Here is a 13,739-nt window from a genome sequence, read left to right as displayed (position 1 = left end):
AACCACTGCTCTGAGGTTGGATCACTGGTAGGGACTCATCTTTAGCCCAGTTTTTTGAGCTAGATCTGGGATAGAGGGATGGGAGCTGTGCCAGCATCCCTGTGTTTAGTTTGTAGATCCCTGGAGAGCTGGAAGATGAGCTAAGAGCCTGTGGGTACCCTCAGACCCCACAGAGGCTGGGTGTGCTCATCATTGTGGTTCCTCAGACAGGGCTGTACCCACTGGAAAGCTGAGGAGTTTGTAGAGCAGAAAATTACATCTTTGCAAGGATGGACTACTGGGGGCCAAGCCCAGTGCCCAGGAAGGGAGGCTCTTGGAAGTGGAGTCCCTGGCACAGCACGGTGTGACAGAGCCTGGAGGAGCTCAGCTGGCTGAGTTCCCTCCTGGAAAAGGTGCTTTTACACATGGAAAATGACTGTATGAGGAGGTCGTGGGGAGCAGCGATGATGAACTGTCCCTGTTGGGGTGAGCCCAGTGGGAGGGTGGGGCCGTGCCATTCTTGGTGTTCCAGCTGTGCCATTCCTGACGTTTTGGCTGTGCCATTCCCGGTGTTCCGTCTGTGCTGTTCCCAGTGTTTTGGCCATGCACCCTGCCCCACGCACTGTGTCGCCGTCTTCCTTCCTTTGCTCCACTGTGAGGGTGGTTTCCTGTGCCACGGGGTGTGGAGGGCTGGGTCCATCCTCGCCCTGTTTTCCTGCTGCCCTTTCGAGCCTGCCCAGCACAGCAGCGCCTGTGCCAGATGTGATCCCGACGCTCCTCCATCCCCAGGGCCGGTCCCTGCCCTGAGCCCGGCTGCCTCGGCTCCGCGGGACAGCCGGGAGAGGAGAGGAGTGAGCAGAGCGATCCCTGTGGCACTGCCCGAGCTCAGCCATGGCATCCACACAGGTGAGTGCCCCCCATAACCACGTCCCTGGCATCCTCCTGGCTGTGTCCTGCATGTGCTGTGTCCGTGTGCTTCGGGATGTGCCCGGGGGCTGTGCCCCGCCCGGGGTCTGTGCTGGGGGTGCACACATCACACAGGGGCACTGCGTGTGACCGTGGGGCTGGGTCAGAGTGAGGGGCCTGACATGGCCGAGGGAAGGAGCTGGGGCTGTCTGAGCTGCTGGGGATTCTGGAGCTCCCTGTAAGAGATAAGGAGCTTATTCCAGGGGATAAGGAGCTAATGGGTCCCAAAGCCCATTAAGGGTCCATGGGGCTCCCTGTTACCTGTGATAGGCACGTGTGCACCGGGCTTTCCACGGGCTCTAATGCCACACCAGGATTATGCCAAGGCCTTGCCACACTCATTCCTGTCAATTATTAACTGGAATTAATGAGTTGAAGGGTGGACAGATGCAGGGGGCACCGCAGAGGATGCGCCCCTGGCCCATCACCCCAAGGACCTGCTGGTGCCTCTGGAGGAAAGGTGGCACCAGAGAATCCAGCCCCACTGTGGGTTCTGCTGCCTGTGTGGCCTTCCTGGGTGTCAGGGAGCTGTAATCAGCTTCTCTGGGAGTAAAGCAGCTTTCTGCAGCTGCCCTGGGCCATGAGCAGGGGGTGCCAGGGGCTGCCAGGAGCCACGTGTCCCCTCAAGGACCCTGCTGCTGCTGCTGGGTGGCACCATTAGGTTTCCATTCCCAGGGTATTCCCATGGCTTCACATCACCCACCAGCTGCTGGAGGGTCTGGAAGGCCTTGGCCAGGCAGCACCCACTGGCAACATGAATGGGGGGAGGGTGGGAGTCCCACGGGATCCAGTCCCTGTCCTTGGCAAGAGCAGGGGGAGCAGCCAGGGCAGCAGGGCCAGGGAGCAGCTCTGGCTCAGCTGCTGCTGTCACCTGTAATTGGCACTGAGAGGTTGCTCAATGCAGCAGTGAAGGCTGCTGGCTAATGAGTTTATTCTCTAAAGCAGCCTTTCAGGAGAAGCTCGGTGATCTGGGAAAGGCCAGGGCTGGACAGGGGTGTCCTTACCTCGTTAGGCCAGCTAATGGAGCTGGCAAGCACAAACCTGTGCATGCTCCCTCCTTCCCATCTCCCAGAGATCAAAGCTGGGTGACAGCACGGTGGCACAGGCAGGACGTGGTGGCCAGGCCAGCCCTCCTTCCCCCACTGCTGTCCTGGGCAGCAGAGGTTCCTCAGGTGCCCACACTGAGGCCCTGCGTCCCCCTGCACTGCAGCGTTCCTGCTGCCAGTGCTTTAGGAGCAGCCTTGTGAGTGATCCCGTGAATTCTCAGGGCTCCTTGGGATTCAGTGAAGTGGGAGAGAAGTTGTGAGAGACTGTGGTGCACTTGAACAATTCGGTGCTGCACTATTTTTAGTTCTTTGTTGGTTTTTGTCTCGTTTCTTTTCTCTGCCCCACTCCTTCCCTCCCTCATGGCCCCAGGGGCTGCAATGCTGCGTTGCCTCAGGGAGCAGGGGGCACCAACATTTTAGAAAGTTTTGGGATGTTTTGGCTTTGCTTTTGAAATTTGGAGAATGGTGTGTGACAAAAGAATGTTCTACCCCAAAATTCTTCCTTCTCAAAACATGGCATGTTGTTGCATTTGTTACTGCTGGCCGTTGCCACTGTCACTGTCGAGCTCACGCCTCTTGGGCTGCACCATGACCAGATTCCTGCTCCTCGGGAGCACTAAACTGGGATGAAATGTGTCCCTATTCCCACTTGCTCGTCCCTGGCTGTTTTCCTGGGGCGTTGGCCCCACTGCGGCACAGCAGATGTGAGTCCGTGGGTCTCCGGTGTGGTACGGGCACACCTGAACCTGGGAAACCTTCCCGGGAGACAGGGCCGAGCACCTGCCCTGGCTCCCAGCCTGCGACAGCCCGCGGGCACACCCCGAGGAAAGAGGGAAGTGGCTTTTCCAGGAGCCATCCGGGTGTGTGCTGGCTCGGGACACCCTCCCTGCGGAGCTGCGGGTGCGCTATCAGCCGGACGCTCCCGCTGCCACAATCACTGCTTATATTTCTGTATTGGGTGGGGAGTGGAAACCCGGCGTCCCCTTCCCGTATAAACAAGAGGGATTCGTTATCCAGGGCCCCAGTGCTCGGAATCGTACTAATGGAGAGGGGTGGGAGCTCCATCTCTTCTGATCTCTATCGAGCTCTCCATGGAAATGGGATCAGCATCATCCCCGCGAGTCCCACAGCCATGCTGGTGTTAGCAGGGCGATGGATGCCGGGGCTCCGAGCTGGCACCCAAGCAGCTGTGCCCTCCCCGGACCGAGAGGATGGCCCGATCCCTGTCTCCTCCCCGGACTCAGAGGGTGCTCCATCCTTAAGGGACGGGTTGGCCCTTCCCGTCCCAGGACCTGCGGCTCCTGTACAGCAGCAGGGCAGGTTCCTGGCGCTCTCGCTGCCCAGCACTGCTGCTCCAGTGCCCGCTGACATCCGAGGGGGCAGCGGGACAGAGCAGGAGAGCTGCACAGCAGGGACTGGGCTGTGCTGATTTTCCGTGTTCCCTCCCTGGGTTGCTCAGTACATGAGTGATGCCGGGAGCGAGGAATGTAGGGCTGGCCGAGCTCCTCCTGCCGCTGGCAGCCCCGACACCCCGGTCCTGCTGCCAGCCCAGCCCAGGGCAGGTATCGCCACCACACCCAAACCTGCGCGGGGAGCCCTGACCCCGACACCTCTAAGCCTGCGCTTGAACCCGGCCGCAGGTGGAGGTGATGCTCTGAGGAGGAGGAGGGATAATTACTGGCCCGGGCCATCCTTGCGTGCTTCTTGGTCCAGCGGTTCAGCAATTAGCGCTTGGGAGAGGCCGGGGAGGAGCTCCTCGTGATCCTTTGTCTCTCGGCGTTTCCCAGCAGAAGCTGTTCCCCGTGATTTGCTCTGAAGTGTCTCTGCCCCAGCTGAATCTGTGCGGCAGCTGCTGCCTCACCTGCCCGCAGGTCCGGGCAAAAAAAACCGCTGGTCCCTCCATAAAGTCAACATCACAGTGGGCTCTGATTATGTATTGCAAAGAGATGCAGTCACACATGTCTGTGGTATTTTTTTTTCACCCTTGGAGAATTAATGACAGAGAAAAATTAATTTTGATTAACAACTGCTGTGTCACAAAATGTTTTGGTTTGTTTTTTTTTTCCCAAAGGAAGGAAAAAATAGTTATGCCAGAATAATCCCGAGCTGGTGCCTGAGCCAGTCCTCTGAGAAGACGGGATCAGTACTCCAAGAGCTGGGAAAACCGAGGCAGATGGAAGTGAGGGTTAGTGGAGCAGGCTGGTGCTGGAAGGAGAAGGTGCAGTAGAATGGGGAGCTCATGTCACAGAGAGCTGTCAGTGGTTGGCTTGGGGACCCTATCACCTCTGCTCGACCACGCTCAGCTCCTGCATCCCTGAGCCCGGGGCAGTGCCGGAGGTTGCGGGAGTGCCGAGCTGGCTGCAGCTGGGGTGGGAGCACGGCAGGTCTGCCCGGCACAGCCGGCTGTGACACAGGCGACTGAAGTTTCGGTGGTTGACCTGCAGAGTCTGGGCACCTTCCTGTGCCACCCCAGCAGCTCCTGCCCTCGTGTGTGGCAGCCGGGGGCTGTCCCGACCAGAGCCCTGTAACCAAAGCCGGGAGGTGCCCCAAGTGGTGTCTGGAATGTTCCCGTGACCCGAGTGGGAAGCGGCTGGAGCAGTGAGATGAGAGCACTGCATCCATTGGCATGTTTCTACTTTTAACATGTTAAAGGATCATGTCTGTAACCTGCCCTAATTTTAGGCATTGGTCTCTGGTGCTGGATTCCTGCAGGGAAGAATGAGTGCAGGTGTAAAATTAGCTTGATTATTTCTGGGCTGGTGGTTACCAGTGCTCCATCACGGAAACATCCGGCTCAGTCGTGTCCGTGCTGCTGCCTCCCAGTCGGTGCTCTTCCTGCCCCAGGATTGGCCTGCAATCACAATCTTGGTATCCAGGTGGAGGTTTAGAGGGAAGGGACACCATTCCTGCATTTAGGAATTGATCCATATTAGGGGCAGCTAAACACAGTAGCCTTTCATTCCCAGTGGTTTGGTTGGGAAGAGCTCGGGAAGCAGAGACTGAACAAGGATAAATGGTGCATCTCTAGGCTCTGCCACAGCTGGAGAAGGTATTATGTGAAATAACTAACATGGAAATGTTAATCAGCATTAGCTGTAGTCCAAATTCCATTAGCAGGAATGCTAAACACAGAGAAGGAAAAGGCTGGGATTAGGGTGGCTTGGCAACAGGCTCTCCTCCCCAGTGTTTGGGTCTCGTGCTCCAGGATTTAAGCTGTTATTCAAAATACAAGTCATTTTCTTTCCCTCCTCGGTGCGAACACCAGAAAGTCCAAGCGCAGAGCAGCTGTGACCGGCACATGGAATGTGCAGCAGCCTGCAACGCTCCGCTGAGGACACAGCAAAGCAGCAGCTCATTAGTGTGAGCACAAACATCCCTGCCTGCCCACGGCTGCTCCTGGCACTGCACTGCCAGGGACCGGTGTCACAGGGAGGTGGTGACCGAGTGGGGTTGCAGGGGACACGGCCGGCTGGGCAGCTGAAGGGACTCTGAAAGGACATTTATTGGGGTTTTGGTTTTTCATGCCTGAACATGATCTCCTGAGCTTTTGGGTTTTTAAGACATAATATTACCTTGTGTTTGACTGTTCACTTCCCCGTTTCAGTACTTTTCCCTGCTAGCTTTGTCCTGGCCCTTGTTTACCAAGTTTTCAGAATTAATATTTCTGAAGTAACTCAGGTTCCTCCTGTTCTTCCCCTAAGGAGCCAGGCTAGGAGAGCTGGGGGTGTTCAGCCTGGAGAAGAGAAGGCTCTAGGAAGAACTTAGAGCCTCTTCCAGTGCCTAAAGGGGCTCCAAGAGACCTGAAGAGGGACTTTGAACAAGGGCCTGGAGGGACAGGACAAGGGGGAATGACTTCCCGCAGCTTTAAGGTCCTTTCCAACCCAAACCAGTCTGGGATTCTGGGATCCTGTGTTCTCATTCAAGCTGGAAGTGCAGGAGGACGTGGAGCAGTGGTGCCTGACACAGGGGAAACCCCTAGGGCAGAGTTCACCCCAGTCCAGCAGAACTGGAACTGGTTTGGATTTAGCTGTGCCTCTTCCCCTACTTGCACAGTCCTGGAGGGCTGCTGGGCCCTGCAGGGGATGGAGAGGGAGCGAAGCCATGCAATCACTCACACTGTGATCTCTGTGTACAGCTGATTGTTCGAGAGGCTCTTGCAGCAGAGACCACTCTGGAATGCGTCCCAGGCTGGATGTGAGGCAGAATTTGAGTGTGGAAGCTGCCCTGTAGCAGGACAGAGGTTATTTTATCCATGGAGTTTGCAGATTGCTCACTGCACTTGAGAGACTGAGCAGACAAGTGTGTTCAAACAACAGAATCCAAGAGCGATGGACACTGACACTGTTTAGCAGGGCTGGAGTCTCACCAGCTAAAAGAAGCCCTGAACTGAGGAGCAGGAGTTGCCCACGCAGCCAGGGAAGCATTCCCAGGTGGGATGCCCTGCGGCATGCACCATCCCGGCGGCGCTGGAGGGGCTGATGTCGGGACTGTGTCTGGTGTCTGCTCCGGGCACTCATCACACCAAAAGGGCACAGCAAAGCACTCCCGGAGAGGTTCCCAGGCTGTTTGGGTGCTCTGCCCACGGGTATTTTTCCCCCTCTTGAAATGACAAGACTTTGAGAAAACCCATCCTTGAATAGCTCCGGCAGCACAGATCCGCAGGGAGCCGGCTCAGGTTTCCCAGCTGCCGAACCCATCCAGCAGGTATTTCAGGCAGCCTAGCGGCTTTGTCCAGCAAGCTGTGAGGGGCCAGTGGAATTAGGACACTGTGTGCCTGCCCCTTCTTCTAGGACTGCTCCAAGGGCTGAGGCCTCTGCTCTACAGCGAGATCAGCTCCCGGATTTGTGCACAGATTGCTGCCTAGCAGGAGCCGAAGCTCCTTTGCAGAATGAATCCCATTCACAGGAAATTCAGACCCCGTTTGCCATCGGCCAGCATCCAAGAGAGAGCAGTAACAGCAGACACAGGATTTATTTCGCAGGAATACCATGAACTCGGGGGTGCAGTAACTGGTGTGAGTGACAGTCATGTGCCAGCCTCAGGTCACCCTGTTCTCCTGTGCCACCCCGGGGGTTGTTCATGCTCCAGCCTCTCCTCTTCCTCCTCTGCTGCAGCTCCATTCTGTGAGCCCAGGCTGATTTGGCTGCTGCAGGTTCAGCTGCTCCCTCAGAGTAGGCAGGAGTTCAAACCCCACTGGTTTCCCACTGCTCAGAGCAGATGGAGAGTAGGGAAGGCACAGCCAAGATAATGGAGCTAATTTGTGAGGCTCGGGGAGCTGTGTGGGGTTTCTCTGGCTTCAGGAGACGCTGCTGGTTGGGGTTACTGTGGGAGACGCTGGGGTTGCTATTATTACACTACAAATCCTGCATGCCTGGATGGTTGCTAACCTGGGACCCTGCTTGCTTTGCTCCTCATCAACCTAAAAATGAATCCAGGATCTCTCCGGTGCTGACAGGAGTTCCCAAGAAGAGACATAGGGTGAAGGAGCTACTGAAGGTCGCGGGGCTCCAGTTTCACTGTTGATCCATTTGAGATTAAACAACGTTCAAAGCTGTTGATGGTCCAACCCCAGACATCACACACACACAAGGATAAGAAGCTTAGGAAGAGCTTTGCCTTTGCTACTGACTCTAAAGCTTTGGAAAGTGCGCTGTGGTTGCCTGGGAGCTCTGGTTTCCAGTGCAGCTGGCCAGCCCATCCGTGAGGATGGAGGAAGATGTGCTGATGACAGCAGCTATTTGAGATGTTTTCCCCTGAGTTGGGCTGGCTCCCCACAGATTGTCCTCCTGAAGACCTGTCTGCAGCTCTGCCAGTGCTCTGATGTATTTGCACACTCTGTTGTCACAGAGACCCGTTTTTCTCTCTCTTTTGCTGCAAATGAAACAGTTAAACTGCAGCATGGTAACTCCCTGGCCAGACTGCTCTGTGCAGGAAGGCATTCAGCTCTGGTTAAATTCCTTTTGATCTTTACATTCCTTTGGCTCCTTATCACTTCTCCTTATCCCTTCTGTTAGTCTGTCCTCCCATTTACCATAGTCATGGTAAGGCTTTATCTCCGGGATCAAATCAGTCCAGGGGAGATCAGGGTTTCTCCTGCCATTGCTCCATCCCTTGGTGCAGCCCCAGGAGCCCTGGTCCGAGGTCCCCTTTGCTTCTGCTCCTGTATTCCAGGAGTTGCATAATCCCATTGAAACTCCCACCTGCTCCTGCTGATAAACCAACGCAGCAGCAAACCCCACTTCTGTTTGAGGTAAGGCGAACCAGAAACTATTGGCAACAATGTCCTGATGGGAACATGACAAGTTTTTGGTATGTCCCTTGCACCCACTTCTGTTTCTAATTCTACTTCCCACCCTCAGGTATGACCACAGCCCGAGTGACACAGTTCAGTCTGTGTGGGACATGCTGCCTTTGGTTCACTTGGGAATTCAGCTCCCTTGCACTTGCTGGAATGTGCTGCTTAATTAACATCATTTATCACACAGATGCTGTGACCACGGTGAATATGGGTTTGCTTGGCTGTCTCTCAGTGCCTCAGCACAACGACTCCACTTCTCAGAGAGTGAATTTGCTTTCTCGAAGCAGCTGAGGTGCTCAGCAAGGCTTGGAGCCCCAGGCAAAGATGCCTTCACTGTACACCTTCCCTAGTGGCATTCCAAAACTTTCTCCTGGCATCTGGAACAAGAGTTTACTGCAGTCAAGAAAATTAAATTCACCACTTCCCTGAAAGCACGTGTGAGTGGGAAAAAACTGAGGAGCTGTTTTCAGTCTTCATCCACAACCTGAACTTTACCCTCTCTTGCTGCCAAAACAGATTCCCTTCCTTTGGGGTGTTTTCTTCTTTGGGGCATGTTTTAATCCATAATGAATCCACAGGACAGCCTGTTCTGTTGGCTCTCTTGGCAGCAGGCAGCAGCCCTGGTTTCTACACCCACTTCTGACCTGACGTACAGCTTTGGAAAGCCGTTTCCCACCTGTTCCCATTCCCAACGCTGCCCTGTTGGCTGCACACCGCAGCTCTCCAGGAGCTCCTGCCAGGCACGGTCTGGCTCTGGGTCCGGGCACGGCTCCGTGCGCAGGGTGAGCGTTCCCTGTGCCTGTCGGGCACTGCTCTGAAGTAGCCGCGAGGAGCAAGGGAGAGCAGCCAAGTTGGCACCGGGCACTCGTCGCACTCAGCTCCCAAGAGGTTGGCACACGCTTTGTTTTTCCTGAGCTCGGCCCCAGGCCAGGCGGGCTCAGAGCTCAGTGTGCAAACACTGCTGAGTGCAGGTTGCCGTCTAAACATGTTCCCTTCTTCCTCCCTTTCTGGGAACCCAGGACAAGATGGGGGTGAAAGGAGTAAGACGAACGGAGGTTGTACTGATGTGGGAATCCACTCTTCTCCCAGGGAACAACCCACAGGACAAGAGCAAACAGCCTCAAGATGTTCCAGGGGAGGTTTAGGTTGGATAATAAGAAAAATTTCTTCACTTGAAGGGCTTATCAAACTTCGGAAGAGGGTGTCCAGGGAAGTGGTAGAGTCACCATCCCTGGAAGTGTTCAAAAAAACACGTAGATATGACATTCAAGGACAAGGTTTAGTGCTGAACATGGTGGTGTTGCTGGGTTGACAGCTGGGCTTGACGAACTTAGAGGTCTTTTCCAACCTTGACAGTTCTATAATTCCATGATTCTAATAGAGCTTGGACACTGGCTTGCTTTGGCTGTGTGTTGTTAAACCTTCCCTCTGCTTGTCTGTACAACCCTGGGGCCATATCCCCTCCCCATCCAGCAGTGCAGGTTTGTGCACACCTGGCTGGCGCTCCTGGGGATAGGCAGGAGCTGCCCTTGGGGAGGTGGGAGTCAGCCAAGCTCCAGGGGCTGCTGGGCCCGGCAGTGACTGTGTGTGTGCTCCTGCCTGTGTGGCCATCGCTCCTCCCAGGATGTGCCTGGTGTGACCCTGAGACCCGGGTCTGAGGGACACCGGATGGACACGTGTGTCCTGTCAGGGACACTGCACCCAGCAGGGTGTCAGACATCCCATGGGAACAAGGCCCAGCTCTATCCTTGCAGTGGAGACTGGGATTCTTCTTGGGCTCAAGAGCAAAGGGAGATAAAATTATATCCTCCTCTGTGTGTGTGCCTGGCATGGGGATTAATTTATCTGGATGATTAAGGCAGCAAGTGATGCAGGAGGTGGCTGGATAATTTAATGACCCAGGTGGAAACAGAAAGCCAAGAGTGTTACCCTTTCAGTTGTGCTGGGGTTTGATTTTTATGTCCCGTTACAAATGAATTCTCTTCCCTGGAGAAGTGGAATATATTCACACTGATCTGCTTCTCCATCATGTGAAACTGCTGAGAACCAGAGCTTGTTGAGCCTCTTTTTGGGGGCAGATGTTGCTATGGCTTGTGCAGAGGGAGCTCCCCAGCTCCTGTGTGGCTGCAGGAAGGTGTCACTGAGCACAGGTGGAGGTCCCGGAGTCACATCCCTGTGGAAATGGGCCTCACCCACTGAGACAGTCGGTACCACCTCATTTTGTGGAGTGCATGACCACCTAGTTCTGTGCTTTTGTGACTGATTCAAAAGTTTTCTGAGCTCTGACTGGGGTAAGAGAATGGCCCAAATGCTCTTCCAATGGAGCAGAAGCACAGGCTCTGGCACTGTAACTCTGGAAATCCCACCGTGCTGCAGCAATTCCTTCCTCCGGCCTCGCTGTACAGTTTGGCTCCAATTAGTTGGTCTCGACTGCTACATGTGCAGGCCAATACTGCTTCTATTTCAGGGGGACTTGCCAGAGATTAATTAGATCCCAGGCCTGCAGAGGACCAGCCAGCACATTTCGTGTGCCATTAACTCGGCACTTATCAGGCAAACATTGTCGGGATAAATCTCCCCTTTGTTGTGCTGCTGTAAGCGAAGGTTGTCACAAAAATGAGCCATTTGAGCAGACACAGGGTATGGTTTGGGAGCTGCATAAGCTGCTTGCTGAGCTCAGATGCCAGCCCTGGTCACTGGGATGGCACTAAGTGTGTGTCAGTGCAGGCAGCCGTGCCCGCAGCTCCCGGCGGCCTTCGGAACTGCTCACAGAACTGCTGAGGCACAACATCCACCAAGCCCTGAGTCAGTGCACAGAGATGTGCAGTCTCAGCCACTGCTCCAAGGAAACCTGTGCTTTGAAGGGTAAAATCACAGACAGAGAAATCATGGAGCTGGGGAGAGCAGGGAACAAATCTCCAGCAGGAGCTCCAGATTTCTGTTTGGGAAAGCATGAAGTGACCTTATCTCACCAGCCTCAGGTTGTGCTCTGCTCTCAGTGCCCACGCACTGGGAACACAAACCACACCAGGCTGGCTTGTCCCAGCTCGTCTCACTTCCAAGAGAGCTGGGAGAACGTCTGGCCAGACAATGAGGGACACGAGCCAGGAACCAGGAATGGAGTGATGGCGAGAGCGGAACAAAAACAGGGACCAGGAACAAAAATGGGGCTTGGAGCAACCTGGTCTGTGGAAGGTGTCCCTGCCCATGGCAGGGGCTGGAACTGGATGGGCTTTAAGGTCTCTTCCAACCCAAAGCATTCCAGGATTTTACGATTCCATGATATATCATCTAGCTAACAGGCAAAGAGGGCATGAGACGTGCAGAGGGGTGATGTAGTGGGAACTACATGCCAAGAATCTTAACAGAAGCAGCCTGAATTAATTTGAAGAGTGAAGTGAGAACTCCGGAGAAAAAGCCTGTAGATGTGTCCAGAATGAGGGAATAGTTCTGGCAGCGTGGTCAGGGAAGGGCCAGACATGGAATCTACCTGGACCGCACCGGAACGGCCCGGCTTGGCCTGGGGACTGTGAGGTGAGGTTGGTTAGCTGCGCTCCCGGGGCTGCCACTCACACCGACAAGTCAGGCTCCAGTAATTCAACATGAAACATCTTGTTCTGGTGCTGACACATCGGCTGGGAGATGGTGTTCAGATAGGGAACTTCCTGCTTTGACAGCAGGGGAAAAATGGGAAGGCTCTGCTCCAGCTGCCCTGGCTGAAGGCTCTACCCTGCACAGAGCCGGCCAGTGAGAACTGTGGTGTGCCTGGGACACGCTTCCCCCGGGATCGGCTCCAGCGGGACAGAGCTGGATCACAAGGCTGGATGCCATCCTCTCAGTGCAGCATCTGCTGAGCCCTCAGCAGAGCAGAGGCTCTGCTGGCTGGGGCAAACGCGTGGATGTGTGCAATTATCAGGGAACGGTGCCGGAATTGGCCGAGCACTTGGAACTGCTCTGTGCAGCTTCTCGGCACTGACTCCAGAGTAAGGAGTTATTTTTAAGATTCTGCTTTCGCTCGTACTGGAATGACTCAGAAGGAGCTTCCTTTAAACAGCACAGATTTGGTGGGAAAAGGGGAAAGCTACTGCTATTAGCTTGGTCCTGAGAATGTGACAATATTTTTGTAAAGCTGAAACTTTTGGTAATAAAAGCTTATTTTTAATGAAACAACTATTTACTGTGACAACTTGACAGACAATGGTTCTGATCCGAGCAACTCAAACCAGTTCATCTGCCCCAGGTTCTGCTGGTGCTGGGGCTGAGCGTTTTCCTTGAATTCCTGATTGGACATGAATGTTGCTGCCTCATGTTTGTGCACATCCCTGGGCAAATACCCCTTTGACGTGCAGCACCTTGGGTACGCTCGAGGAATTTGCGTTTCCAATCCTGTCCCTTCACAGCTATTGGAAAGAGGAAGGAAAGACTAAAGGAAACCACTTGGTTGCCACGGGTAGAAAACAACCAGGGAATCCTGATCTCCCCGGTTTCCAGGTGCTGCTGTCCCTTTGCTTTGTGCCAGGCAGGGGCAGATTGCCTGTGCCAGCGGTGGCAGGGTGGCAGTGCCAGGCTGGAGTGGTGGGAACAGGGGTTCCAAGGGACTGATGGCCTGGGAGAGCTGGTGTGGGGCTGCCCAGCCGAGTGAGAGGTGTCTGGAGCTGTGCCTTCTGCTCCAGGACATGCTGGAGCTCTGTTGGTGCCCTGGAAGCGTGGAGGCTTCTGTGAAGGAATGAAAGGAGAGATACTGCCTGAAACATGGCTCTTTAGGGAGAAAAACACCACAAACTTTAAACAGCATTTGGGGCATGAACAGTGTTTCTCTAGAAAGCCCAAATCTGGGATTAATCCGTGCTGGATGAGGGGTCAGAGTGCCCAGGGGAAGATTTCCATTTTGGAGCTCGCTGGACTCTCCAGCCACCCTGCTGTGCACAAAATGAGCTCATATTTAAAGGCACCATTTTCTTTCCTTCCAAACAGGCCACCTATAGAGTAACCCAAGTGTTTGAACAGGGTTTGGCCGGATTGATTAAAAGGCAGTGACATTTACCTCCAGCCTTGCTTATATTAGAGATCCATTGATCAAACAGCCCCTTTCCAGCTCTAATAAGCAAGGTCTTAAACCCAATCCACGTGCCGTAATGAAGTAAGTCTCAAATAAGTTTTAAAACCTTCTGTCATCAGTGCAGTGTGATGGGGCTGCGAGGAAAATGGGGTGAGAAGGGGACAGTAAATAAGACTTGGGATGAGCAGAACTGAACTCGAATTCTGACAGTGCTCACGCCAAGGCTAGAGTTGTGTTGTTTAAAACACGGCCTATGCCCAGCTCGGGCCTCTGCTGTGTGACCTCTTCATTCCTTTGTGCACAAATGTCATGTTTATTGTAGGGGCTGTTTGCACGGCGGCCATTGATTTGTACCGCCCGCTTCAGGTGAGCGGGAGGCCTCTGAGCTTCC

The sequence above is a fragment of the Corvus kubaryi genome, unplaced genomic scaffold, assembly GCF_017639235.1.
Source record: "Corvus kubaryi isolate FWS band 111438036 unplaced genomic scaffold, C.kubaryi_AGA036_p1.0 37394, whole genome shotgun sequence".
NCBI classification, from domain to species: Eukaryota; Metazoa; Chordata; class Aves; order Passeriformes; family Corvidae; genus Corvus; species Corvus kubaryi.
This window is presented reverse-complemented; position numbering follows the sequence as displayed.